We start from the raw sequence: 26,639 nt of genomic DNA, 5'->3' as shown, positions 1-26,639 counted from the left end.
CCTATGTAAATGACAGCAAAAGGCCTCAGTCATTACTGCAGAAATGATTAAGAAAGAACTCCACATTTTGAGGCTTGTAAACCATAAAAAATACTACCATAGGAAATGATTCCCATTTCCTTGGAGAATTCAACAACATAGAAAGTTTGAACATAAAAGATTAGAAATCATCCTATCTCATTTTACTGAAGATGAATTTTTAACAGCACAGCAGAGTAATCTAATCTGCAAACATAAAATATGTCAGTACTATGAGTAGCTCTGATTCAAATGCATTTAGAGGCAAGAACCTAGACAGATAAATCTGCATAAACAGATTTGATGATTTTGAGGACAATACCTGGATGCAGTCCTTTGCATTAAGAAAGCAAATATTATTGCTGCTTTTGAATATTGCAAGCAAACTGGACAGGAATGAGCCAATCTTAAATCATGCCACTTATGTGAAGAAATTTTTTTAAAGGGTAGGCAGTAGCTGGAATTTTTTATTTAAGAGTTATCAATTTCGATGTTCAGGTTTGAATCAAGAAATATGGTCTTTAATTATAGACAGCTACTGTTTTTCTTATAATAAACAAGGGGCTCATTTCCTTGTCATAAGAAAGAGAAATAAATACCAAATTGTTATATATGCAGCATGAGCTATAAATAGAATATTTTTCTAGTGTCATTAGGTCATTTGTAAGTTTTGAAATCCTTGCTTTAGAATTACCATTGTCATTAAAACCTTACTTCTCAGGAGTGCTGAAATGCATGTGCTTCTTATCTGTACTGGAGTAAATGCTGTCATGCAAACCAACAACTCAAGGATACAACAATGATAGGAAGTTAAATGTAAAATAAAACTGTGAAAAACATCAACATAATGAAAGCTTAATGTACAATATGGTAGAACTCTTTTAAAGGGAAAAATAAAAAGCTGTGATGAGTCAGAAAATTAGTGTCTCTAAGAGAGTAGAATTGATAAACAATCATGAAAACAATTTTTCACATCATGCATCCTACAGACCTGGAACTTTTATCTTAAAATGGTCATCCTTCTTAGAACAAAGATGGTAGTCAGGAAGATAAGTAGTGATCGGCACAATAGACCATAGATTTTATAATTACCACCATGCTTTTGTAAGCATATGTCATCTGAATATTTTAAAATCTATTATAATAAACATACTTGAGCCAGTCAAGCACAAACTTTCATACAATACACCCTTGCCTGTTATTTACTCATATAACTAATGCAGTAGACCATGCCCAGTTAAATGGAGAACATTCCCTTGTAACAGCACAGCTGCTGCCTGGGACAACCCACAACAAACCTGGCTGTAGCTGCCCCAGGAGTCCAAGCCTGAAAGAATGGTGATTTTACCTTGATATTCTGCTGAAACTTCCTGGAACCTACGAGGTTAAAATCTCAGAACATCTAGAAAGAAAACAGTAAGTACTGTTAAAACAATGCTGGAGAGGAGCTAATAAATTCTTCGGATTAACACCAAAGCCTGATGCAAATGAATTTAATCCCTTGATATTCAGGGAGAAATTAAAGCTAATGAATTAAATACGCAGGTCTTCTTTTGTTGCAATTCTCTTTTGCAAAATCTTGCATTGTCAACATTATTGGAGAGCTACTTTCTAGCTATTTTGAACATATTTCCCTACCGAGCATCTGTTATGCTTAGCATTTTAAGTGCATTGATTAGTTCTCAAAATCCTGAACTTTTTCTTTCATAAAATTTTTATTTTAGGAAATAGACAAAAACATCTTGCATATATGTAAATGTCACTACCGATGTCTTTTAAAATAAACAATAAACTTAATTTTGCCATAGCTTATTTAAAGTTTTTTTTCCTGCTGTCTTAAAAAAGACATACTAACCATAGATTTTATAAGAAAGCAAAAAAGACTAGGAATTTTCAGACTTTTTCTCCAATATCAAAGTATTAGTAAGATGATAAGAAATAGGTTCTTATACTAAATATATCTGTTATTTTTATAGCCAAATGTTTCAACAAGATATTTCAAATCCTGAAATCATTCCCACTTATATGAAGTCAAAATATATATGTCTTAGGTCATTAATTCATTAATACTTTGGTGGATTATATTTAAGTAATTTGATGCATTACACTTACCATTGGTAGTAAGCAAAGGATTCAGAAAAGGACAAGCTAGTTGTTGTGAAGGGTTGTCCTGATGCAATATGGATTTATACTTAGGCTAGAGCCCTGCCTTTTAACTAGGGAGGGGGCATATTTTTGGTTTTGTAATGTAGCTTGAGGTGAAGGCAGACCATGTCCCTTTTCCACCACCACGTTTTTATTTATTTTATTTTTATTTTTTATTTTTGGGAGAGAGAGAGAGCAGGGGAGGGTAGAGAGAGAGGGAAACAGAGGATCTGAAGCAGGCTCTGTGCAGACAACAGAGAGCCTGATGTGGGGCTCCAACTCATGAACCGTGAGATCATGACCTGAGCCAAAGTTAGGTGTTTAACCAAGTGAGCCACCCGGCGCCCCTCTACCACCAAATTTTTAAAGAATTAGTATTTTAATGACAGCAGTTGTAGGACTGATTGAATTGTCAGGTTAAATTTCTTAATCTAGGTTCACAGGGACCAGCGATTATATTATTCAGAAAAGTCAGTGGGAAGCTGTAAGAAAAGATTTTTCCCTAGAGTGTGTAAATACTGTACCCAATAAAATATTCAAAGATATTTTAGCCAAGTTTCATTAGATACAGAATTCCTTAATTGGAATGCATGGTGCGGTGAGTGTTTAGTCTACCTACCGCATTGTGGATGGATGGGTTCATTTGGGTTTGTAAGAATTATCTGGAAGCCTCAATATATCAATACTAGCCTCTAGGTGAGAAACTACATTGCCTGGAATTATTTTATGTGCATCAGTGAGAACCGTATAAGGAAGCCTTTAAAAACCTAGGATGCTAACAATGGTTTCTTCTCCTCCCCACTCTTCTTTTTTCTTTTCCTTTCTTCTTCAGTTTTTAAAAGCATAAATCCTTCCCCAGGGCAATCAAGGGAATGGTAAGCAGTCTCCACCATTTGTAAACTTTTAAGTGCTTGGGGATGTTCTAAAAGGCCTGGTGTCAGAGTGCTCTGTGTGCTTTCCAAAAGATGAATTTCTCACCACACACTTTATGCGAGATGGTCCTGAACAATAGAATGATGACATCCTTCCCACCTCCTGCACCAGTGTGACACATTGTCTCACCTGGTTAACTAAAGACTAGAAAACACTTCCTTTAGAGCTGATAATTCAGTGCCCTAATCAGGGGGTTTTCCCAGGAGACAGAGTACTCAGGCAATGCTGAGTCTATTCACATGGCCTATATTCTCTGGCATTATTCAGTACAATCCTCAAGTGCTTAGTGTTAAAGAATTGGGCTGCTTTTCTTTTCAGTTACTTATATCAAGAATCATTTGACTAATCCAATATGGTTTGGGGAATAAAACTAGATTTAGAGAAATATCAAACCTCTATAGAATGTTTTATTAAATTCTTACCTCTCCTGGAAGGACTTAAGTCTTAATGAGTCATATTCTAAAAAGGAGAATAGCATTTAAAAAGGAAGCAGGAAACCAATTTTCCCAGTTTAAGAATACAAAGAAAAGGATTATTTTTTTTTCTTTGAGTGAGAAGTAAGGGCATTAGAGTTAATAAAATCAGTTTAGTTTATTTCAGTTCTTATCAGTTCAACAAATATTTACTGAGCATTCACAGGTACTAGCATCAAATGAGGTGCTGGGGATACCAAGATGAAGAAGATACTGTCTCTTTATTCAAATAACTCTGGGTCTTACGGGTGAGACAGACACACAGATGGACACTTCCACAAATATGGTAAGGGCTGATTGAGTAGTTCTCAGGGTGCTCTGGAAACCCACAAGAAGGAATCTGAATTTAACCTAGGAATGGATGCTGTCAAATGGGGATAATGCCTGCACTGTGTTTATGGTATGAAAAGGAGGTTTCAGGCTAAAAAAAGTCTGAGGTGAGAAAGGGGAAAAGAAGAACTCTGGTTGGGGAGACTAGCAGGCAATTCAAGCAGAAGGGACAAGGTGAGAAAGATGGGAAGATACAGAATAGGATGTGCTAATTGGAGAACTATGATCAGCTGTGGACCATGAGTAACTACTATGAGGAGAAGGATGGTAGAGGGACAGATCCACTCAGAGTACTGAGGGCTAAGGCACTTGGACTTCAGTCTATAGGTATTGGAGAGAAATAGAGAGGGGCTGAATGTTACAGACTGTGAAGGGTTTGAGATTTTAATCACTTTGCAAGCTAACAAGTTAGGCTGTTAGAGTTTCATAAATGCTTGGACACAAGACTCCTGGGTCAGAGACAAAGGATTTTGTTACTCATGACAGGGTGAGGTTCAAATTCATATGGTTTTCCTTCCATGGGGGCAACAGGAAGATGGGCCCAGGTGGATATTGTGCAACAGTGGTTTTGCATCACAGCCAAGAGACCCAAAGCTCAGAATTCCCCAATATTTTATAAGGAAGATGTATGCAAACTTGCCCAATCTTTCCCTGGGGGAAGAGATTATTTTTATTATACTGTGTACAGCAAAAAAATCTGTTCTCTCCTAGAGTGAGACACTATATTTTCTAAGGATGTTTGCCATACAAATATTCTTGAAAAGATAATCTGGAATAAAAGCTTTCAATGCCTCTGCTCACAAGATGTGCAAGAATGTTAGAGACCTGTGAAGAGTTTTCCACAACAGTATAACAATGAAATGTGTGTTTTAGATGTATCATTCTGGTAGTAGGTGAGTGATGGGGGTTGGGAGGTTGTTGCAATCATCCATGTGAGAGCCTAAGTTTGAGAGGTGGTAGGAATGAATTTGAGAAATATATAGGAAGAAAAAATAGGTAGCTTTTGCCTTCTGAGAGAGGGAATGATCTAAGATAGGAGCCAGCAAACTTCTTTAAATAAAGGGCCAAATAGCAAATATTTTAGGCTTTGTGGGCCATATGGCCTCTGCCTCACTCCACTGTGCCATTGTAGTAGAAGGGCAGCCATCAACACATATAAATGAATGGGTGTTGCTGTGTTCCAATAAAACTTTAGTTATGAAAATATGTACATGGAATGTAGTTTTCCGACACCAGGTCTAGAATAAAACTCTAGGTTTTTGTTTTCTTATGACTAAACAGACGGAAATGCTAATAATTGAGAGAAAAGATTTAGCCAATTTTGTTAGTGTGAGTTAGAGAGTGAGGAGATGTGGTTTTGAAGTTTTGAATTTAGGAAAGTAAGAAGTATCCAGGTATAGATGTTATTAAGCAGATGGATATAGGAATTTGAAGTTTAAGACAAGGTCAGTGTTAGAATGATTTAGAAGTTCTAAGCATATAGGTGGAAGTTAAAACCATGGAAGTGAACATCATCATTCAGTGAGAACATGAAGAGTAAGTAAAGAAATGGACCAAAGACAAAACCCTAGGGATCACCAATATTTAAGGGTCAGGCTTAAATTAGGAGGTACTCCAAAATTTCTTAAGATGTGACATCTTATTGGTGTGTACTTGTGTGTATGTGTGTGTGCATGTGTGTGTGTGTGTGTGTGTGTGTGTAAAGAAGGAATTAGAGAATGCATTTCAATGATAAAACAATCCTCCCCAAGACCTTCAATTCTGAAAACACCCCCAAACTGTGTCAGTCATTTATTCTTCATCAGAATAATAAAAAACTTCTAAGAAATTTCAGAGGCACACTTATACTTTTCTCTTTTCAATTTGTGATTTTGAGAGTAAAGTTAAAACTGAGAAGGACCTTGATGAGTCATAGTGAAATCCAAATTACTTCCATTAGAATACAGTTTTTCATTTCATCCAGTAAAGGCATACAGGTAGGTTTGTTCCAGTTTTCTCTTCTGAATAGAAGTACAACTGCAGTTATTAGTTATTCATTTATTTGGGCAGTCACTTAGCAAATATTTAATCAGTATCTACAATGTGCATAGTGAGGCACTGAGAAGGATAGAAACATGAACAAGACACAACCTGCCTGGGTTTAAACACAATAGCAACATCAAGTAGAATGTGATCAGCGGCTCAAGAAATGGCCACTAAAACCATAGCAACGTTATTGGTGTGTTTTCTCTGCTACTCTTTGTAATGTGTAGAAACTTCCAGAAAAAAACATGAACCCATACTTTTAAGTCATAGTGATCTATGGGTGCAGGAAGGGGAAACTGTAAATAAAACCACATGCTTGCACATTCTCTTCAGAAGAGTTTAGAGGGATGAAATTCATTCAATACTATTGCAATCTATTTGAGCTGTAAGAATAGTTTTCTTTGGTAGCTTGTTAAATATACTCACATTACAAGGGTAGAAAATACCTAATTAAAAAAAAAATTAAAAATCATGTGGTGAGATAATGATTGTGTTTACACACACACAGTGAGTTTGACTTTGGTTCAAACAACTATTTTTTAATCTATATGACAACAATTTAAAATTTTTAAACATATTTTTAAATTAAAAAATCTTTTGAAGTAGTTTAGGGTTATGTAAAATTCAAACAAACAAAAAGAAAGCATTTTTTTTTCTTGCTTTAGCTCCAAAATGGAAGACTCTAATATTTAGTGGATAGGGTAAGTTATATTGGCACAGGAGTTTCCTATTGCATAATCATTGAAGAACAAGTCAAACCAATAATCAATTTCTTTATGTTACAGGCATATATCTATATTTGAATCCTGAACGAATTCATGTACTTTCGTTCTTGAATTACAACTGTTTGGATCAGATATAATGTCTTGTTTATACCAATGAAATTTGTTTGCTTTGAGTATATTCTTTGGTGGTTTGTTGTGAACTCTATGGAGAATCCTGTAGTTTTTAATCCTCAATTTTTATTTTAATTCAAATAATTGAAGAAGCCCTTAGATTATTAAAAGCTATTACATGTTCAGTAGGAGGGTCTTTGATTAATTCTTTTGAACATTCATTATGGAAATAGTGTTAAATCACCGCTGAGTTTAGGCACTATATTTTACACAGCATTTGCATCTGTAAATAATCGTGATTGTGAAAAATGCCTGTTTGTGTTCATGAAAGTAAATTTCCTTGATCCACTAGTTAGATAACATATCTGACAAGGCCTTTGGTGAGTGAGTTCTTTCAAGGATCAAGAGATGTTGGCTTGATGGGCTAGCCACTCACTGCCACCCGTCTCCATTATTTTGAAAGCCTACTTGGAAAATGAAGGCTAACTTCATAGCAGCAATAACCTGGTCCAGTATGATCAGAATCTTATATTTCTTGCCAACTCACATCTATTCCTTAAAGAAGAGGGTAAATTTGTGTCATCTTGAGTGGATCAGAATAAAAGAGGATTGTAAGTGAATAAAGATGTATTTGGAAGTTTCTCCCATCAGTTTTAGTACAAAGCTTAATGAACAGTATTACCTATACTCAGTTCTCACGTATATATGATCCTAATGTTGCCTCATAAGTGCTTTATATGTTGTAGTTTCTGCCCTTCCTCAGATCTTCTGTAGAAAGTATCATCTGAGTAAGTGCAAGTGCATCTTCATTATAACTCTAAGTTTGTTGCTGGAGTTAATTTTGCCTTCATTAGGCTGTGAGTTTGTCTGGGGACGGACTGCTTCTACTGCTTCCTTTACAACTCTCCTGATAGCAAGACAGGTGCCTATGACTGGGACTTAGTAGGCATTACTGCTTGTTTGCCATCAAAATGTTAAGGTTTGTTATTAAGAAGCAAAGAGCCGAGATTTAAGGTTAGTTGGAAGCACAGGTTGAGGCCAAACGATAGAAGGGCTTATCTGCTAGGCATATTTGGACTTTATGATTTTTGGGGGGCAAGAGAGAGATGTAATAGTAGCTGTGCTAGAGGTGGCCTAAGCACTTGGGAGGCAGAGAGTGGGTAGTGGAGGTTAGGGGGTTGGACCAGGCAGTGTGCAACTGTTGAAGTTTAGGCAAGAAGAATCAAAAGCCCTAAGTACAGATGACAAATATCACAGTGAAGGAAAACACTAATCGATGATGTCTGAAGGAAGAGGTTAGATTCAGAGTGGGGAGACAATAATTGAGCAAAAAGAGAAAAAGAACGTTTTAGTTTTCTAGAAACGTTAATGGAATTTCAGTTACTGAAATATTTTTGACAAAAAGTTCATGTCTTTCTCAAAAAAGTGAATAAGTTCATTTTTCACTCCCTCCCTTCCCTCCCCACCTTCCTCCTTTCCCTCCTTCTTCTTTCCTTCCCTCCCTCTTCCTTCTTGCCTGCCTGCCTGCCCTCTTTCCCTCTCCTCTTTCTCCTCTTTCTTCTTCAACAAACACTGTCAACAAATCCTAAAGTTTATTACCTCTGGTTTCATTTATTTCACATTTCCCCTTTCCCTGGTGTCTTAGTTTGAATTTATTGATTTGAAATTGTCTTCTTTTGGACTATTCCTTCTGCAAAATACATTATGGAACTTAAAATTAGTGACCCAGAATTGTTTAAGAATTTCTTCCCTAGAGGTTTATTTTTTCCCCTAAGATAAATATGCAGAATTTTACTAGATTTTTGAAGAGTTCATTTTGTTCCATGATTTCTCTGCACTTCCACCCCAGAGGTCAGGAAATGCTCTCAGGTTCTTCTGAGATAATGCCTCCTAAATAATGTGTAAGTCTCTATAAATGTGACCTGGAAAGGTATTGCTGGAGACAATTATGTGTTGCCTGCTTTCATTAGCATGGCCTGCCTACTCTTGTCAGACCCTTCTTCCCTGTTCTCTGTGTGTGTACATGTGTGTATGGTTTGATGAAAGTGGGGTCCAGGGATCCAAGAGGTAGGAGGCAAGTGAGGTGTCATTTATCAAAGTATTAGCACAGTGGGCAAAAGCACAGTGGGCAAAAGGACAGTGGTGCTAGAATCTAAATTGAGTCACCAGGCCAAAGTCTTCATAAAGAGAAAGAGTTTGATAAGAAGCAAAAAAACAGACAAACGAACAAAAAAAACCAGGGGTACCTGGGTTGCTCAATCCTGCTTAGAATTCTCTCTCTCCACCTCTCTCTGCCCCTCCCCCACTCATGCTTTTTCTCTCTCTCTCAAAATAAATTTACAAACTTTAAAAAAAGAAACAAGTGGGGGAAGGTGACAGCAAGAGAGCAGAGCTTGAGAGGTTCTGGAACTGTAATGCAGATATTGAAGTCACTCTTTAGAAGGCACTAGTATCACTCAGCAAGGTGGCTAAGTTTACTTAAGGGATTGAAATGGGGTGGAATTACCTTTTCTGGTCCAAAATCGCCAAAGCTATGAAACTTAGGAAAAGCATCTCTCCAAAATACCTCATTTTTTTATTTGGAGAAAAGGGAGAGACAGGACTCCTTGTTTTATAGTCATTATAACTCACCAACTTACTTAAATCTTTAATCAACTTAATTCCAGAAAGGAGAGAATTGATTGAGCTGTATGATTTTCAGAGACAACATGTTCTTGGTAAATTGAAGATATACAGCTTTGTAGTGTAAATCTCAGTCTCTGGAATCAAGCAAACCTCGCTTTGAATCTTTGTTATTTATAAACTTTGTGAACTTGGACAAATTTCATAAACTCTGCAGGCCTCTATTTCATTATCTGTAAAAAGAAGGTAATAATAATAATACTGATCTCTTAGGATTTGGGAGATAATTTAATGAAATTATAAAGTGCCTGGAGTCATGTGAGACATAGAGTAAATGCTCAATAATGTTAGTTATTGTTACCATTATGATTACTTTCAATATAAATTTTTATTTTCTGATTACTTTGATACCTAATTACCTCAATTATATCTTTAGTATAAAGAATGAAATTGGATAAAAGATCATCTATATTCCCAAATAATTTCTTTTATTTCAATCTAACACTGGGTACAAATTGTTCAAATGAAAATAGTTGGAATTAAATACAATAGAGTAAATATTTTCTAAGTGGACCATTGTTGGATCTATTTCCGTACTCAAATGTCATGGAGATGGAAATGTTATTCTTAAACACATGTATTCAGTCCTATGTCTAAAATTTCAATATACTAGAGTCAGCTGTCTAATAAGTTAGCAACATTTTTTATTATTCACTAAATACAAATTACCTTAGCAGGTACTGTGTGAGAAATGAGAAAGAAATGCAAAATTGAGTTTTGGTCACAGAGCTCCTATTGCCAAGTTAAGGAAACCGAAGATAAATACACAGAAAAATAGAAGAAAATGTGTAAATGAATACTTTAATAGACAAATAAGTGAAAATAAGAAATTTAGAAAATAGGCACTGTATCCTTTACATATAGTTGGACATATATGGATAAATAATTTTACTTTCAGCTTTTTTCTTAATGTTAGCACATAATAATTTACCCATATCATTAAAATTTTTGTTCTTAATTGTTATTGACAGTTTAAACAACTTTGTTGAGATGTAGTTGACATACCACACAATTTGCCCATTTAAAGTAGATAATACAGTGTTTTTTAGTATATTCACAGTTGGAAAACCACCACCACAATAAATTTTAGGACATTTTCATCACCCCCAAAAGAAACTTCATACCCATAAGCAACCAGTCCATTCCTCCTATTTCTCCCCAACCCTTCTTCAGCTTTCCAGCCCTGGGAACCATTAATCTACTTTCTGTTTCTTTAGATTTGCCTCTTCTGGATATTTAATATAAATGGAATTATAAAATGTGGGGCCTTTTATGACTGATTTCTTTTACTTACATGTTTTCAAAGCTCATTTATGTGTGGCATGTATCTGTACTTCATTTCTCTTAATTGTCAAATAATATTCCATTGTATGGAAATACTGTGCTTTATTTATTCATATATCAGTTCATGGGTATTTGGACTGTTTGTACTTTTTGGCTGTTATGACTATTGCTGCTTTGAACATTTGTGTGTAAGTTTTTGTGGAGATGTATGTTTTCATTTCTCTTGGGTATATACCTGAGAGTGAAATTGCTGGGTCATATGGTAACTATATATTTAACATTGTGAGGAGCTGCCAAACTCTTTTTCTAATTGACTGCATACCATTTTACATACTCTCCAACAATGTATGACGGTTCCAGTTTCTCTACATCCTTGCCAGTATTTGTTATTTTCTGTTCTTTAAAAAATTAATAAAATCATTCTGGGGAACTGGTTTTGATTTGCATTTCACTAAATACCAGTGATGTTGAACATTTTTTAATGTACTTATTGGCTCTTTGTATATCTTCTTTGAAGAAATATTTATTTGAATTCTTCACTTATTTTTTAATTGTGTTATTTATCTTATACTTTATCATACACACACACATAGATATGTGTATATGGATACATATATATATATATATATATATATATATATATATCTCCATACACATGGATATATATATATATATATATATATATATATATATCTCCATACACATGGATATATATATATATATACATACACACACACACACATTTACATGTACATATGTGTATTCTGGATACAAGTTCTTTATTAGATATGTGATATGCTAATAGGTTCTCCAATTCTATAGATTGTCTTTTCACTTTCCTGATGGTATTATTCACAGCATAAAAGTTTTTAATTTTGATGAATTCCTATTTATTTATTTATTTTCTTTGATCAGTTGTGCTTTTGGTGTCATATCTTAAAAGCCTTTGCTTAACCAAAGGTCACAAATATTTACTCCTGTGTTTTCTTCTAAGAGTTATATAGTTTTAGTTCTTACATTAAGGTCTGTGATCCACTGTGGGTTAATTTCTGTATATAGTGTAGGGAAGAGGTGCAACTTCTTTTTTTTTTTTTTTTTTTTGCATGTGATATCTGGTTGTTTGGTACCATTTGTTGAAAAGACTACTCTTCCCCTCCATTGAATTGTTTTGGCTAGCTTTTCAAAAAGCAATTGGGTATCATTTCTGTTTCATTGATCTATACACCTAGCTTTGTCAGTACCAACCGTCTTGATTAAGGTAGCTTTGTAGTATGTTTTGAAATGAGGAAGTATGAATCCTCCAAGAACTTTGTTCTTTTTCAAGATTGTTTTGGCAGTTCTGGGTCCCTTGCATTTCCATACGAACTTTAAAATCAGTTTGTTAATTTCTGCAAAGAAAAAGATTCACCTAGGATTTTAATGGGAACTGCATTGAATTTATATATCTGTAAATACTTTTATTTCTTCCTCTTCAGTTTGGATTCCTTTATTTATTTATTTTTTCCTTCTTGACTAAGTGCCCTGTCTAGAATTTCCAGCACAATACTAAATAGAAGTGATGAGAGTGAATATTCTTCTCTTGTTCCTGATTTTAGGGGGAAAACATTGTCTTGCACATTTAAGTAAGATTTTGGTTGTGGGTTTTTCTTAGATTAGTTTGAGGAAGTTCCCTTCTGTTCCTAGTTTGTTGCTTAAAAAAAAAAAAAAAAGGTATGTCGGGCTCTGTGCTGACAGCTCAGAGCTTGCAGCCTGCTTTCGATTCTGTGTCTCCTTCTCTCTCTGCTCCTCCCCCATTCATGCTCTGTCTCTCAAAATTAAAGCTAAAAAAAAAATTTTTTTTAAAAAGGTGATAAAGTTTTGTCAGATGCTTTTTATGCGTCTATTGAGATGATAACATGGTTTTTTTCCTTTATTTTGCTAATATGTTTATATGTTGCTAGATTTGGCTTGTTTTGTTGGGGATTTTTTTTGGTCTATACTCATAAGAGATACTGGTTTCTAGTTTTCTTGTAATATTTTGGTCTACTTCTGGTAACAAGGTAATACTGGCCCCATAGAATGAGTTCTGACTATTCTTTTACATACATGCATTTTACACTTTTTTTTTAAACAAATCAATGCTCTCATTTTAGCTTCAATAGTCAACCACAATTTAGAAAAACCAATAAAAAAAGTCTATTATATTTATCACAGTTTTACTATTTAGTTGCTCATCCTTCCCTCTTGATGTTTCAGGATTCCTTTTTTATTATTTACTTTCTCTTTCAGGAACTTTCTTTAGTCATTTTTTGAAGCAAGTCTGTTGGTAATAAATTCTTTTTGTTTTCCTTCTTCTTTCTAATATCTTGATTTCCTCTTCATTACTGAAGGATATTTTTGCTGGATATAAAATTCTAGGTCTACTGCTCTTTTCTTTCAGCACTTGGAAAATGTTATGCCACTTTCTACAGGCCTTAATAGTTTTGGTTGAGAAATTCCCTGTAATTTGCATTGTTTTTCCCTGATAGGTAAGGTGTCATTGTCTCTTGCTGCTGTAAAGAATTTTTTTATGTGTTTGGTTTTCAGAAGTTTGACTATGATGTGTCTTATTGTGGAATTCTTTGAGTTTCTATATGGAATTTGCTCAGTTTCTTGAAAATGTCTGTATTTCACCAAATGGGGGCTTTTTCAGCAGTTGTCTAAAAACTACTTTTTCAGCCCTCCCTCTTTCTCTTCTCCTTCTGAGACTTCAATGACATAAACGTTAGATCCTTACTTGCAGTCCCACAGTTCCCTGAGGCTCTGTTCATTTTTCTTTTCAGTCTGTTTCTCAAATTGGTTTATTTCCATTATGCTGTCTTCAAGTGTGCTGTTTATTTTCTCTGTGTTCTCCATTCTTCTGTCGAACTTATCTACTGAGTTTTTCTTTTCATTTTTTAGTTATTGTATTTTTCAGTTCTAAAATTTCCATTTAGTTCTAATTGATATCAAAATTTTTTTCTATTGTTTTCATTTGTTTCAAGCATGTTCAGCTTGTTGAAGTATTTTTATGATGGCTGCCATAAAATCCTTGTCAGGTAATTCCAACATCTGTTTCCTCAGTGTTGGCCATCTGTTGTTTGTTTTCTGATTCAAGTTGAGATTTTCCTTCTTCTTGGTATGACAAGTGACTTTTGATTATTTCCTAGACATTTAGAGTATTTTTAAAGTTTATTTATTTATTTTGAGAGAGAGAGAGAGCAGAGAGAGGGCATTTATTTTGAGAGAGATGGAGAGAAAGAGAGAATCCCAAGCAGGCTTCACACTACCAGTGTGCGTAGTCCAATGCAGGGCTCAAACCCATGAACCATGAGATCATGACCTGACCAAAACCAAGAGTCAGAGACTTAACTGACTGAGCCACCCAGGCTCCCCTAGAGTATTATGTTTTGAGAATCTGGGTCTTACTTAATTCTGCTGGCTCAGAAGACTTTATCTGACACCATTCCAGAGGAGAAGAGGGTGGGAAGCTACTCCCTTACTTGCAGGTAATTGTGGAAGTCTAGATACTCCACCTGGTCTCTGTTGATACCCAGAAGGGCTGAGGGAGAGTCCTATGACTGATAGGTAGTCAAAGGAGTCAGCCTTCCCACTAGGCTACCAGTGGCATCACCCTGGCCTGAGGGAAAGGGGTGTCTCATTACTATTCCCTACTTGGTGTCTCCACTGACACTGTGGTAGAGGGGTGCCTTGTTACCAGAAAGTAGGAGTATCAGTCTACATGGCCTCCACTGGGCTATGTGGACCACCACCCCCACTTAGTGGTATTGGTGGAGGCCAGGTAGGAAGCAGTAACAAACCACCCCTCTCCCTCAGGACTAGATGGATCGAGAAGGGGTGGTTATTATCTAAAAGTTTTCTATCTCACTAGTCTATTCTTTTCCTAGTACTTTGGTTAGAGAGAAGTAGCTCTTCCTTGGGCCTCTTTGTTTGCTTGTGCCTATTGGTACTTACAGGTTACTATTTCCCCAGCAAAAGGAAAACCCAGGTAACTCACTGCCATGTCTTTTTCAGGTCCTGAGACAGTTTACTTTTTCTCTAGTCTTTCAAAGTCTTTTTAGGTTTTTTTAGATAAAATGTCTAGAATTTTAGTTGTACTTCTTTTATACCTATCTTTGAGCCATAATTCATAACTAGTGAATATATAAGTTGATTCTAACTTTTGGTATTATATTTACTCTTCAGTGAATATCTTTATGACTAAAACCTTAGGGTAAGTGGGAAGGAAACACTGACCTGAACAATGTGAATATATTTAAGATTTTTGACATATTTTGCCAAATTTTCAGAAAGAACATACCCACATGTACTTTCATCAGCAGTGTGTAAAATTACTCACTTCAGAAGATTATCCTAGCCAATTGGGCTTTATATTTTTCCCCAATTTCATAAGTGCATGTTGGTATGAGAGCTAAATTTTTATGATGGTTTTGAAAGATATGAAAGATTGCCATCATTTATTATAAAATAATTCACCAAAGAAAAGTTATAAGAATAATAACATCACCTTTTGAATGCTTAAAAGTGCCACGCACTCTGCTGAACATTTAATATTTTATTCTCATAATAACTTATGAGATGACTATTACAATCTCCATTTTTATGAGATTTAGAGAATAGAGGTAATTTGCTTAGGTCACATAATTATTAAGTGGTAGAATTGAAATGTAATCCAGTTTTCCAGTTTCCTCTAGCTCCAAAACCCTTGCATGGATTCATTGTGGGCAGCAATAGTGAGCTGATTTGTCTAAATGATTAACAGCTTCCTTAATTGTCATAAATGAAGGACAGAATTAGAACATTAGAACATTAGAAAGGAATTTCTCAGTATCAACAGATGACATACAGGAAAAACTATTCAATCCAGTGATTCCAATTTCACTGTACAGCTATGAATAATTGGTATTGGAGAAAACCATTCAAAGATGTCAAATTTTTCCCTTAATTGCAGACTATTAAAAACCTTCAAATCAATACCTAGTTTAAAAATATATGAATGATTTCTTTCATACAAACTGCATTCTAGAAATAATGATCAAAGCTGGCAGAAAATTTATTTCACACAAACTACATTCTAGAAATAATGATCAAATCTGCCAGAAAACTAGTGGAGTTCTAGCAAACTGGGATTTGGGTGGGATTGGCTGTGACCAAGCTTTATTACCCTAAGAGATTAGGAAAAAGATCTTTTACTTTTTAAAATTTTTCACTCAAGTCTTTTAAGGATGGACCATGATTTCCATTAGAGCTCCTTCTATGATGAAAATGCTTTGAAATCCTCAGAGGAATGAGACGGCTATATATTGCCTTTCCAGTCTCATCTCATATAACAATGACAACTTGAATCTGAGCCAAGGGAATTATAACAATTGCATAGAGTCAGATAGCAGGGAAACCAAGTTTTATTCCTCACACCTGGACTGTCATTAGTGAACCCCTATGGAGAGTCTCAAGAGTATGAAGAATGTCATAAATTAGTGTAGGTGACCCGTATGCAAAATGGACAGAGGTGTGGAGTTACTATAAAAGGAATATTTATCTAATAATTTAGATGTCTTATTTGAGAATATGTTGGTACATATGTATATATAGATAAATTGGCCAAACCTGAAAGCTTCAGTTCAGCTAATTTACCACAGTTTATTAAGTTGATCCTAAATAGGGAAAAATCATTTATTTCCAGTTGCTGTTCTATGGTATTTTTTGAGCAGACCAGATATGCCCTTTTTGTCACCTGTTAATTAAAAGGTGTGGAGGGGTGCCTGGGTGGCTCAGTCGGTTAAGCAGCCGACTTCGGCTCAGGTCATAATCTCCTGGTCCATGAGTTTGAGCCCCACGTTGGGCTCTGTGCTGACAGCTTGGAGCCTGGAGCCTGCTTTCCATTCTGTGTCTCCCTCTCTCTCTGCCCCTCCCCCATTCATACTCTCTCTCTGCCTTTCAAAAATTAATAAATGTTAAAAAAATTTTTAAAAAGAAAAAATAAAAGGTGTGGAAATGATGAGGCCTCATTAGACATAAATCAAGTTATAATGAAAATGCTGAGATCTAATTTTAATGCCTGTTAGTTGTAGTGAGATTTTGATAAAACACAAATGCTATTTAAAGGATGAATATCATATTATTAATCAGAATTCCTGGTACTGTTAATTTCTATTTTTATATTTAATTTTTGTTAATTAATGAACACTGCATTTATTCAGAGAAAAGATAATACCCCCCCCCCCCCCCATTAAGTGGCTTTTTCATACAAACTAAAAAGAAAGACTAACCCTAATAACCACCTGTGGCAAATAGCATGTATTCACTTGAGAAAGTGTTTCAGGGAAATCTTTTGCCTATAGAATATTGAATAGAATGATTATATATGCATATAATACATATATATGTAAAATAATATACATATTATGATATACATATATATATAAATTGCTTGTTCTCTGTACCTTTGGAAACCATTAAACATTTTCTTGAGGTACAGAAGCCTGTTATCTCCGTTTCTTCATAAATTATTGAGAAAAAATATATGAGTAACATTTCAGGTGTCATCTCCATGCTAGGATGACAGACAATGCAATCCATTTTGACCTCGGGATGAAAGTTAACTCAACCTTGATGAAATTTGTTGAAGATAAAATTAGGAAATGAAGTCAAAGTATGAAAAATGCAAAAGAATCTGATTAAGTTTTGCTTCCTTTAAAGAGATGAGATTTTATATGTAAGAGCTAGAGTAATTTATATTCAATACATATTTATTTGTTGTACTCAAAGTTGTAAATAAAATATTTGTTATTGAAAAAATAATGTAAAATTTGGAGAAATGATATATACAATTAAAATAATTCACAACATATTTAGTTGGTAGACCATACCTGTCTATATTTTATAATACTTATGTATGGCTTTGTGTGTGTGTATACATATATATGTATGTATGTATATATATATATACATATAATTTTTATGTTGGAAGATAAGAAATTTTGAAAGTAGGCTTCGAGTTACATGTATTTTAACTACTTTTGGAGAAAAAAAATTGATGGGTATAGCTTTGAAATTGACACATTTGTTTTTTATCCTATTGGGAAACTAGGTGAAATACTGGGAGAAAATATTTACAGCTTATATATTACATTTAATATAAAAGAATATGTGCAAAGTAGTAAGAGAAAAAGAAACTCATTGAAAAATTGGAAAAAAAATATGAAAATGAAAAAATAATTTAACTTCTATTGTAATCAGTGAAACTTAAATTCAGATAGGAATGAGATACGATATTTTGCCCATTGAATTGGCAAAAAAAAATGTATAATATCCAGAGTTGGTTGTTAAGGGTATGGGAACATAGGTGTTGACGGGAGTAGCAAATGGCATAGCTTTTTAGAAAAAAATTTACAGTATATAAAAATTGTAAATGTATACTATCCGTTAACATCATAATTTGACTTAAAGAACTTATCCAAATATACATACACATGCACAAAGATATATGTATGTGGATGTTCACTGCAGCCTTATTCATAAAAAAAAGGGTGATTTCTTAATGTTAATTTATAGGGTGATGATGGCAAAAATCATGGTTTTGTACACTACTATCAATTCATTAATCAGGTAGCTTTATATTAGGGTACCACATAATTCATTGTTCACACTTGGCTACTTTTGATGGTGAAAGAGGACACTATCAACAATTAATCTGAGAAAATAGAATAAATCTATACATACAATTGCTGAATTCAGTATGTACTGATGTGGAAAAAAGTTCAAAACATACTGCTATATAAAGAAAACACTTTACAAAAAAATTATGTGTATTTGTGTGTGTGTGTGTGTGTGTGTGTGTGTGTGTGTGTGCGCGTGTATCTTCCAAAACTAAAGCTCTGGGTGTGTATATTTATGTAAATGCATAGGAAAAGGATAGAAAAATATGTACCAAACCACTAATATTTGTTACTTCTGGGGAGGAGAATAGAATTGGGGAGAAGGATGAAGGCAAACTTATCCTTTTAATTCTATGTCTATATTAATTGATTTTTCATACAATGAACAATCATTTATGTATTATAAGATCAAATAGCAATAAAAACCTTCCAAAAATTAAGACCACTTAAAAAGAGCCTTTGAATGCATCACCCAATAATTTAGTTTTGTTAATTGTGATGATTGCTTCAGCTGATATGGTCACCTTCAAGTGAGGACCCTAAGATGTCTAACCACAAAGCTGAGGGCAGTGTAATTAGTCTCAACAAAAAGCTTTCTCAATGGTAATGAACAATGAGAATTTTGTTGTTACTATTCAGTAACAGCTATTAACAAATAATAGAAAGCTGTGGTTATGAATAATCAAGCACAGCTGCTATATTATGCTAAAGAATTTAATATAGCTCTATAGTCATTAACTGTCAGGTGAAGACTGATTATAAATTTATTATGAACCAGGTTCAATTTATGGTGTCTTATATAAAGTTCTGTGTTCATGGAAACAGTTTAGACAATAAATGACTTTGCTAGTAGTCTCCTGATGGAAAATACAATAACTAACTAACTGCAGGATTCTTTCCATGGTCATGATTTTGCTGTTCAATCCATTAGATCTTTGGAAGAAACACCATGATTGACAGTCATGCTGAACCAGAATTTTATTCATTTGGTTTCTACCAGTGTTCTAGGCCCCAGAGATACAGAAAACACTAAACATCCCTGCTCTCTTGGAATTACTTTCTAGTTGTGGGAGAGTAGGAGATAGATATTAAACAAGATAAGTAGAATATAAAGGTTATTAGTTTATAATAAGTGTTATGGAAAAATTAAAATTGGCCAAAGAATGCTAAGTTAGAGAGATATTTTATTTATTTTTTTTTTAAATTTTTTAACGTTTATTTACTTTTGAGACAGAGAAAGACAGAGCATGAACAGGGGAGGGGCAGAGAGAGAGGGAGACACAGAATCTGAAATGGGCTCCAGGCTCTGAGCTGTCAGCACAGAGCCCGACGTGGGGCTTGAACTCACGGATCGTGAGATCATGACCTGAGCCGAAGTCAGACACTTAACCAACTGAGCCACCCAGGTGCCCCTTATTTTTTTAAAAAATGTGATAAGGTTTCTTAAATTCTACATATGAGTGAAGTCATATGATATTTGTCTTTCTCTGACTTACTTCGCTTAGCATAATACACTCTAGTTCTATCCACGTTGTTGAAATGGCAAGATTTCATTCTTTTTGACTGCTGAGTAGTATTCTAGTGTGTGTGTGTGTGTGTGTGTGTGTGTGTGTGTGTGTGTGTGTATAACATTTTCTTTATCCATTCATCAGTCAATGGACATTTGAGCTCCTTCCATAACTGGCTATTGTTGAAACACAACGGATGAACATAGGCGAAGGGGAGGGAAAATAAGATAAAAACAGAGAGGGAGAAACCATAAGACTCTCTTAAATACAGAGAACAAACTGAGGGTTGCTGGAGGGAGATGGGTGGGGGATGGGCTAAATGAGTGATGGGCCTTAAGGAGCACTTGTTGGGATGAGCACTGGGTGTCATATGTAAATGATAAATTACTGGGTTCTAATCTTGAAACCAAGATGACATTGTATGTTAACTAACTTGTCTTTAAATTAAAAAAAAATAAAATTAAAATAAAAATTTTTAAAAAGCCCTCTTAACAAAAAGTGATACGGTAAGGAAAAGACACGAAGGAGGTGAGGGAGCAAGCCAGGAGGATAACTGGGAAACAAGAGGAGCAAGCATGCTTTCAGACTTTGAGGAACAGCAAGAAGTCTGACATGGGCACCCCAGAATGAGGGAGGGGAAAGAGTAGTAGGACTTGAAGAACTGAAGTAAGGGAGTCACATATCTGTTCTTGTAGGGCCTTATTGGTTAGTAAAAAGTCAGTAAAAGGACTGACTCTTACTCAGAGCAAGATGGAAAGACATTGGAGAATTTTACTAGGAGTGAGATGATTAACTTACATTCTAACAGGATCGCTCTTCAACCTCTTCTACCAACTGCTTTCATCCATTTAAGAAGCCAGCTCACTAGGGTTCTGACTGATTATTAAATTCTTTTAGAGCATGTACTTCCAGGTAGGAGTTGGTAAAATGTGTGTTTAAAATGTACTTATGTTTACATCTTAATCTCAAATGACTACAAATGAAAACAACATTAGGCAATTTTTATCCAGTCCATGGAACGAGAAAGTCACAGCTTTCATTCACATATTCTACATATTGTGTAGAAATTGAGAGAGAGAAAATTTCTTCATCTGCTTTTTTTTCCATCTCCATTGTCCCAGCCCTGTCTTAGGACAACATCATTTCTTCACTGGATGATTGTGGTCCTCCTCCCAACTGGTTAGAGTTCTTTGAACTAAACTTCTCTTCTGTCAATACCATAGTTGAGATGTCATTTCTTTTCTAGAGCACTACAACAGCTTCCCCTAAACTGTGTTTCTGCCTAAATTCTCATTCTGCCTTCAGTTATATTTTTAATTGGGTTATCAGAGAACCTTTTCCTATTATGGAAATGCTATTCTAACTAAGTGTTTCAGTGTCTACGTAGAGGGTGCAGGTTAAAGTCAAACTCCTTAGGATGGCATAGAAGGTTAGTGATCTTATCTAGTCCTGCCTACCTCTATCTTGTCTGCTGACCTCATCTCACAGTATCTATGTTCATCTTTAAAGACCTACTTACTTCTTGGATGTACTGTGGTTTCTCTCGTTTCCATGCTACTTTGCACATGCTATCTCCTTGGTTCACTTTTAGTTGTCATTCAAGATTCAGTCCATGCTGCTACCTATTTTGGGAAGTAAGAGCTATCTGCCTTTTCCACATGCAATACGGTACATTTTTCAATTATCATAACTGTTGATTTACTCTATAGGTTTATAAACTATTTGAGAGGAGAGTCTAAATTTTATATCTTTGTGTTTCCAATACTTAACATATAGCAGGTAATAAATAATTGATCTCTGAAGGAGATGAAGAGAGTACAATGAAGAACAAAGTAAGGAGAGAAGATTGGTATGTAATATAAACATGATCTCTGTCCTGGATAGTAAAGAGAAATGGAATAGAGATGCCAATAATTGACTGAGATTATGTGAGGCAAAATAAACTTGGCCAGAGTTTATTAGCCACTTAAAAAATGAGTATGTTGAAGCAGAACTTGAAAGTTATGGTTTGTTTTACTATTATTGTCACGAGTGTTTGAAATAAAGACTTTTACAACACATACACAAATCTGTTAGATCTACATATTTATATGTTTTTTCCCTTAATATTCCAAAGAATATAAAGACATCATGGTGGCTTCTTCATAGCTTGGACTAGAGGAATAATTGATCATCTAATAGCTGTTGCTACAATGATTCAAGATCTTTTACTTCCCCTGGGATTCCATTGTACACTTGCAAAGGAGACATGGGAAAGTACTTTTTGTGATAAAGTCTGTGACAGTTATGGAGATGGGCATAGATTTTTTTAAATGCATTTATTTAATTTAACAAATATTTGACCACCCACATGGACCAGGAGCTGACCTAGGTATTGGATACAATTTTAAATTAAACAAACTTGCAGCCCTCATGTAACTTGATTTAGAATGTCTTCAGTTTCCAGAGTGCCTGGGTGGCTCAGTCGGTTGAGCATTCCAACTCTTGATTTCGGCTTGAGGTCATGATCTCACACTTTGTGAGTTCAAGCCCTACATCGGGTTCTGTGCTGACAGTGCGGATCCTGTTTTGGATTCTCTCTCTCCCCTCTCTCTGCCCCTCCCCTGCTCTCTCTCTCTCTCTCTCTCTCAAAATAAATAAATAAATAAACTTAAACAATTTTTAAAGCTTATATTAAAAAAAATAATGCATTCAGTTTCCATTCTATAAATGACCATGGGGACATGGGAGTAGAAATGATGTTGGACCAAAAGATTCAACAGATCTAGTTTGTTCTTGAAAATGGCAGGAAAGTGAAAGAAATTTGAAAGTTTAGTTTTCTGTCACATCCCTGGAAAATTTCCTGTAGAGCCTGAACTGAATGAAATGAAAATTCATTCAGCCCAGTTTCTCCTCTGTGGATATGCTTCTCTCATGAAACAGACCTATTTACTTTCAACACAATATTTCATAATTCTGCTTTGCCTGAATTCCTTCTCTCATAGATGGTTTTTCTGTGTTGGAATTTTCAGAAACTCTTGCTTTTTTTTATCTTTATGAATTAACCCACTTTATAGTTGTTATAAAATATTTGAAAGGATAGTGATACTACTCCCAACCAATACAGTGACATATTGAGGATATATTAAATCTCCTTCATTTATATTGAATTCATTAAGAAACTTAAAATGCTAAATAACCAGTAACTTTTGCAACCAAATTACAGGGCTAATTGAATTATCTGGTAATAGCAGTAAGGAATCATTTGTCACATTTGGCCCATTAGTTCTTTGACATTCATAAATATCTAAAAGTAGCCAGTTGCTAGGTCATCACAATAGCAGCAATTGGAAGTTATAGATCATGTGTTAAATAGTAAATGGGTACAAAGATTTGGTCAATTCAGGTATCTGAAGTGACTTACTGATTTTTTAAAAGGTTTATTTTTACTTATTGTGTGTGTGTGTGTGTGTGTGTGTGAGAGAGAGAGAGAGAGAGAGAGAGAGTGACCAAGTGGGGGAGGGGCAGAGAGAGAGGGAGACAGAATCCCAAGCAGTCTCTATGCTGTCAGCACAGAGCCCGATTCAGGGCTTGAACTCAGAAACCATGAGATCATGACCTGAGCCGAAATTATGAGTTGGACGCTTAACTGACTGAGCCACCCAGGCACCCCGAATGACTTACTGATTTTAGTCTTTGTCTAATCATCAGGGAGGATCTCGTATGATATTGCCAAAAAAGGTTGAAAAGAATGATTCAGAACTAGGGTCATAAATAGCAAAGTGTGCGGGAGCTGGTGTCCTTGGCCCTAAGGTCAACATTGTATTGTTTATGACATATTTTTTCTACTGCTATTTTATCTTACTCTTTATATTGTTTTTTATATTTTAAAAATTTTAATTCCAATATAGCTGACATACAGTATTCTATTAGTTTCAGGTATACAATATGGTGATTTCACTATTCCATACATAACCCAGTGCTCATCACAACAAGTGCACTTATTAATCTTCATCACCTATTTCACCTACTCCCCCACCTGCCTCCCCTCTGGTAACCATCAGTTTGTTCTCTATACTTAAGAGTATGTTTCTTGGTTTGTTTCTCTCTCTCTCTCTTTTTTTTTCCTTTGCTCATTTATTTCTTAAACTCCATATATGAGTGAAATCATATGGTATTTGTCTTTCTGTGACTTATTTTGCTTAACCTTATACTCTCTAGCTCAGTCCACGTCAAATGGCAAGATTTAATTCATTTTTATGAATTCATTTTTATGAATAATGTTTTATTATATTATTTATTATATTATTATATTTATACAAATTACATATATTTCACCTTTTCTTTATGCAACTATCTATCAATGGACACTTGGGCTGCTTCCATATCTTAGCTATAATAAATAATGCAGCTCTAAACATAGGGTGCATGTATCCCTTTGAATAAGTGTCTTTGTATTCTTTGGGTAAATACCCAGTAGTGCAATTGCTGGATTGTAGGGTAGTTCTATTTTTAACGTTTTGAGGAATCTTTATATCATTTCCCCTTGGCTGCACCAGTTTGCATTCCCACCAACAGTGCATGAGGATTCCTTTTCTCCTCATCCTCACCAACACTTGTTTCTTGTGTTTTTGATTTTTGCCATTTTGACAGGCGTGAGGTTATATCTCATTGTAGTTCTAATTTGCATGTCCCTGATGATGAGTGATGTTGACATCTTTTCTTGTGTTTGTTGGCCATCTGTATGTCTTCTATGGAGAAATGTCTATTCATGTCTTCTGCCTATTTTTAATTGGATTATTTGGTTTTCTGGGTGTTGAGTTTTAGAAGTTCTTTATAGATTTTTGGATACTAACCATTTATTAGATATGTCATATGCAAATATCTTCTCCCATTCCGTATGTTGCCTTTTAGTTTTATTGACTGTTTGCTGTGTAGAAGTTTATTTTTTTATTTTTTTTATTTTGAGGTAGACTTAATAGTTTATTTTTTGCTTTTATTTCCCTTGCCTCAGGAGACATATTTAAATATCCATATCTATGACCAATGTTAGTTAGAGACATTACTTCTGGTGTTCTCTTCGAGAATTTGTATGGTTTTGGTCTCATGGTTAGGTTGTTAATCCATTTTGAGTTTATTTTTGTATTTGTATAATAAAGTGGTCCAGGGGCGCTTGGGTGGCTCAGTCAGTTGAATGTCTGACTCTTGATTTCAGTTCAGGTCATGATCTTAGGGTTGTGGGATGGAGCCCCACATCAGGCTCTGTGCTGAGCATGGAGCCTGCTTAAGATTCTTTTTCTCTCTCCCTCTGCCCCTCTCCCCCACTCACACTCATTCTCTCTCAAAAAAAAAGAAAGTTGTCCAGTTTCATTCTTTTGCATGTTGCTTTTCAGTTTACCAACACCATTTGTTGAAGATTGTCTTTTCTTTCCTGCCATAGTGAAAATTGCCTATGTAATTGTGGTTTTATTTCTGGGTTTTCTATTGATTACTGATTCAATCTGCTTACTGATAATCAGTCTGTTCAAATTTTCTATTTCTTTCTGCTTCAGTATTGGTAGGTTATATTTCTGGGAATACATCCATTTCTTCTAGGTTGTTCGATTTGTTGGCATATAGTTTTTCATAATATTATTTTATAATTATTTGTATTTCTGTGATGTTGGTATTTGTCCTCTTCCATTTGTGATTTTGTTTCATTTCTTTCTCTCTCTATTTTTTTGAAATAAATCTTGCTAGAAGTTTATCAATTTTGTTTATCTTTTCAAAGAACCAGCTCCTGATTTCATTGATATGTTCTATTGTTTGTTTTTTTAGTTTCTATATCTTATTTATGCTCTAATCTTTATTATTTTCTTTCTTCTACTGACTTTAGGCTTCATCTGTTGTTCTTTTTCTAGTTCCTTCAGATGTAAGTTTAGGTTGTTTATTTGAGATTTTCCTTGCCTCCCGGGGTAGGCCTGTATTGCTACAAACTTCTCTTGCAGAACTGCTATTGTTGCATCCCAAAAGGTTTGGACCATTGTGTTTTCATTTTCATTTGTTTCCATGTAATTTTTAATTTCCTCTTTTATTTTCTGGTTGACTAATTGATCATTTATTAGCATGTTATTTAACCTCCATGTATTTGTAGTCTTTCCAGATTCTTTCTTGTGATTGACTTCTAGTTTCACAGCATTTTGGTCAGAAAAGATACATGGTATGACTTAGACCTTCTTATATTTGTTGAAGCTTCTTTTGTGACCTAGTATGTGATCTATTCTGTAGAATGTCCCATGTGCACTTGAAAAGAATGTTGTTTTTTAGGATGGAATGTTCTGAATATATCTGTTAAATCTATCTCATCCAGTGTGTCAAAGGCACTGTTTCCTTGTTGGTTTTCTGTTTGGATGATGTGTTCATCGATGTACATAAGGTGTTAAAGTCTCCTACTATTACTATATTAATATTGATTAGTTCCTTTATGTTTGTTATTAAGTGTTTTATGTATTTGAGTGCTCCTATGTTGGATGCATAAATATTTACAATTGTTATATCTTCTTGTTGGATTGTACTCTTTATTATGATATAGTGTCCATCTTTGTCTTCTGTTACCATCTGTGTTTTAAAGTCTATTTTGTCTGAGATAAGTATTGCTACTCTGACTTCCTTTTGACATTCATTTGTATGATAAGTGTTTCTCTATCCCCTCACTTTCAATCTGCAGGAGTCTTTTGGTCCGAAATGAGTCTCTTGTAGGCACCATATGTA

General features: G+C 34.8%; 1 protein-coding gene across 14 annotated transcripts in view; it reads left to right on the top strand.

Moving 5' to 3' along the window:
- LMNTD1 (lamin tail domain containing 1) overlaps positions 1-26,639 on the top strand; it is a 461,495-nt gene that overhangs the window by 72,501 nt on the left and 362,355 nt on the right. For 2 of the 14 annotated variants that reach the window (XM_078449999.2, XM_078449996.2), the window contains one exon: positions 1,284-1,434. The exons of the other annotated variants lie outside the window; for them this stretch is intronic. The gene's annotated coding sequence lies outside the window, so the exon portion shown is untranslated. The remainder of the gene's footprint in view (positions 1-1,283; positions 1,435-26,639) is intronic. 14 annotated transcript variants of the gene reach the window in all.

This window comes from Panthera onca, chromosome B4 (genome assembly GCF_046562875.1).
Source record: "Panthera onca isolate mPanOnc1 chromosome B4, mPanOnc1 haplotype 2, whole genome shotgun sequence".
NCBI lineage: Eukaryota > Metazoa > Chordata > Mammalia > Carnivora > Felidae > Panthera > Panthera onca.
The sequence above is the reverse complement of the archived record's forward strand: the minus strand, read 5'-3'. Positions and strand labels throughout refer to the sequence as shown.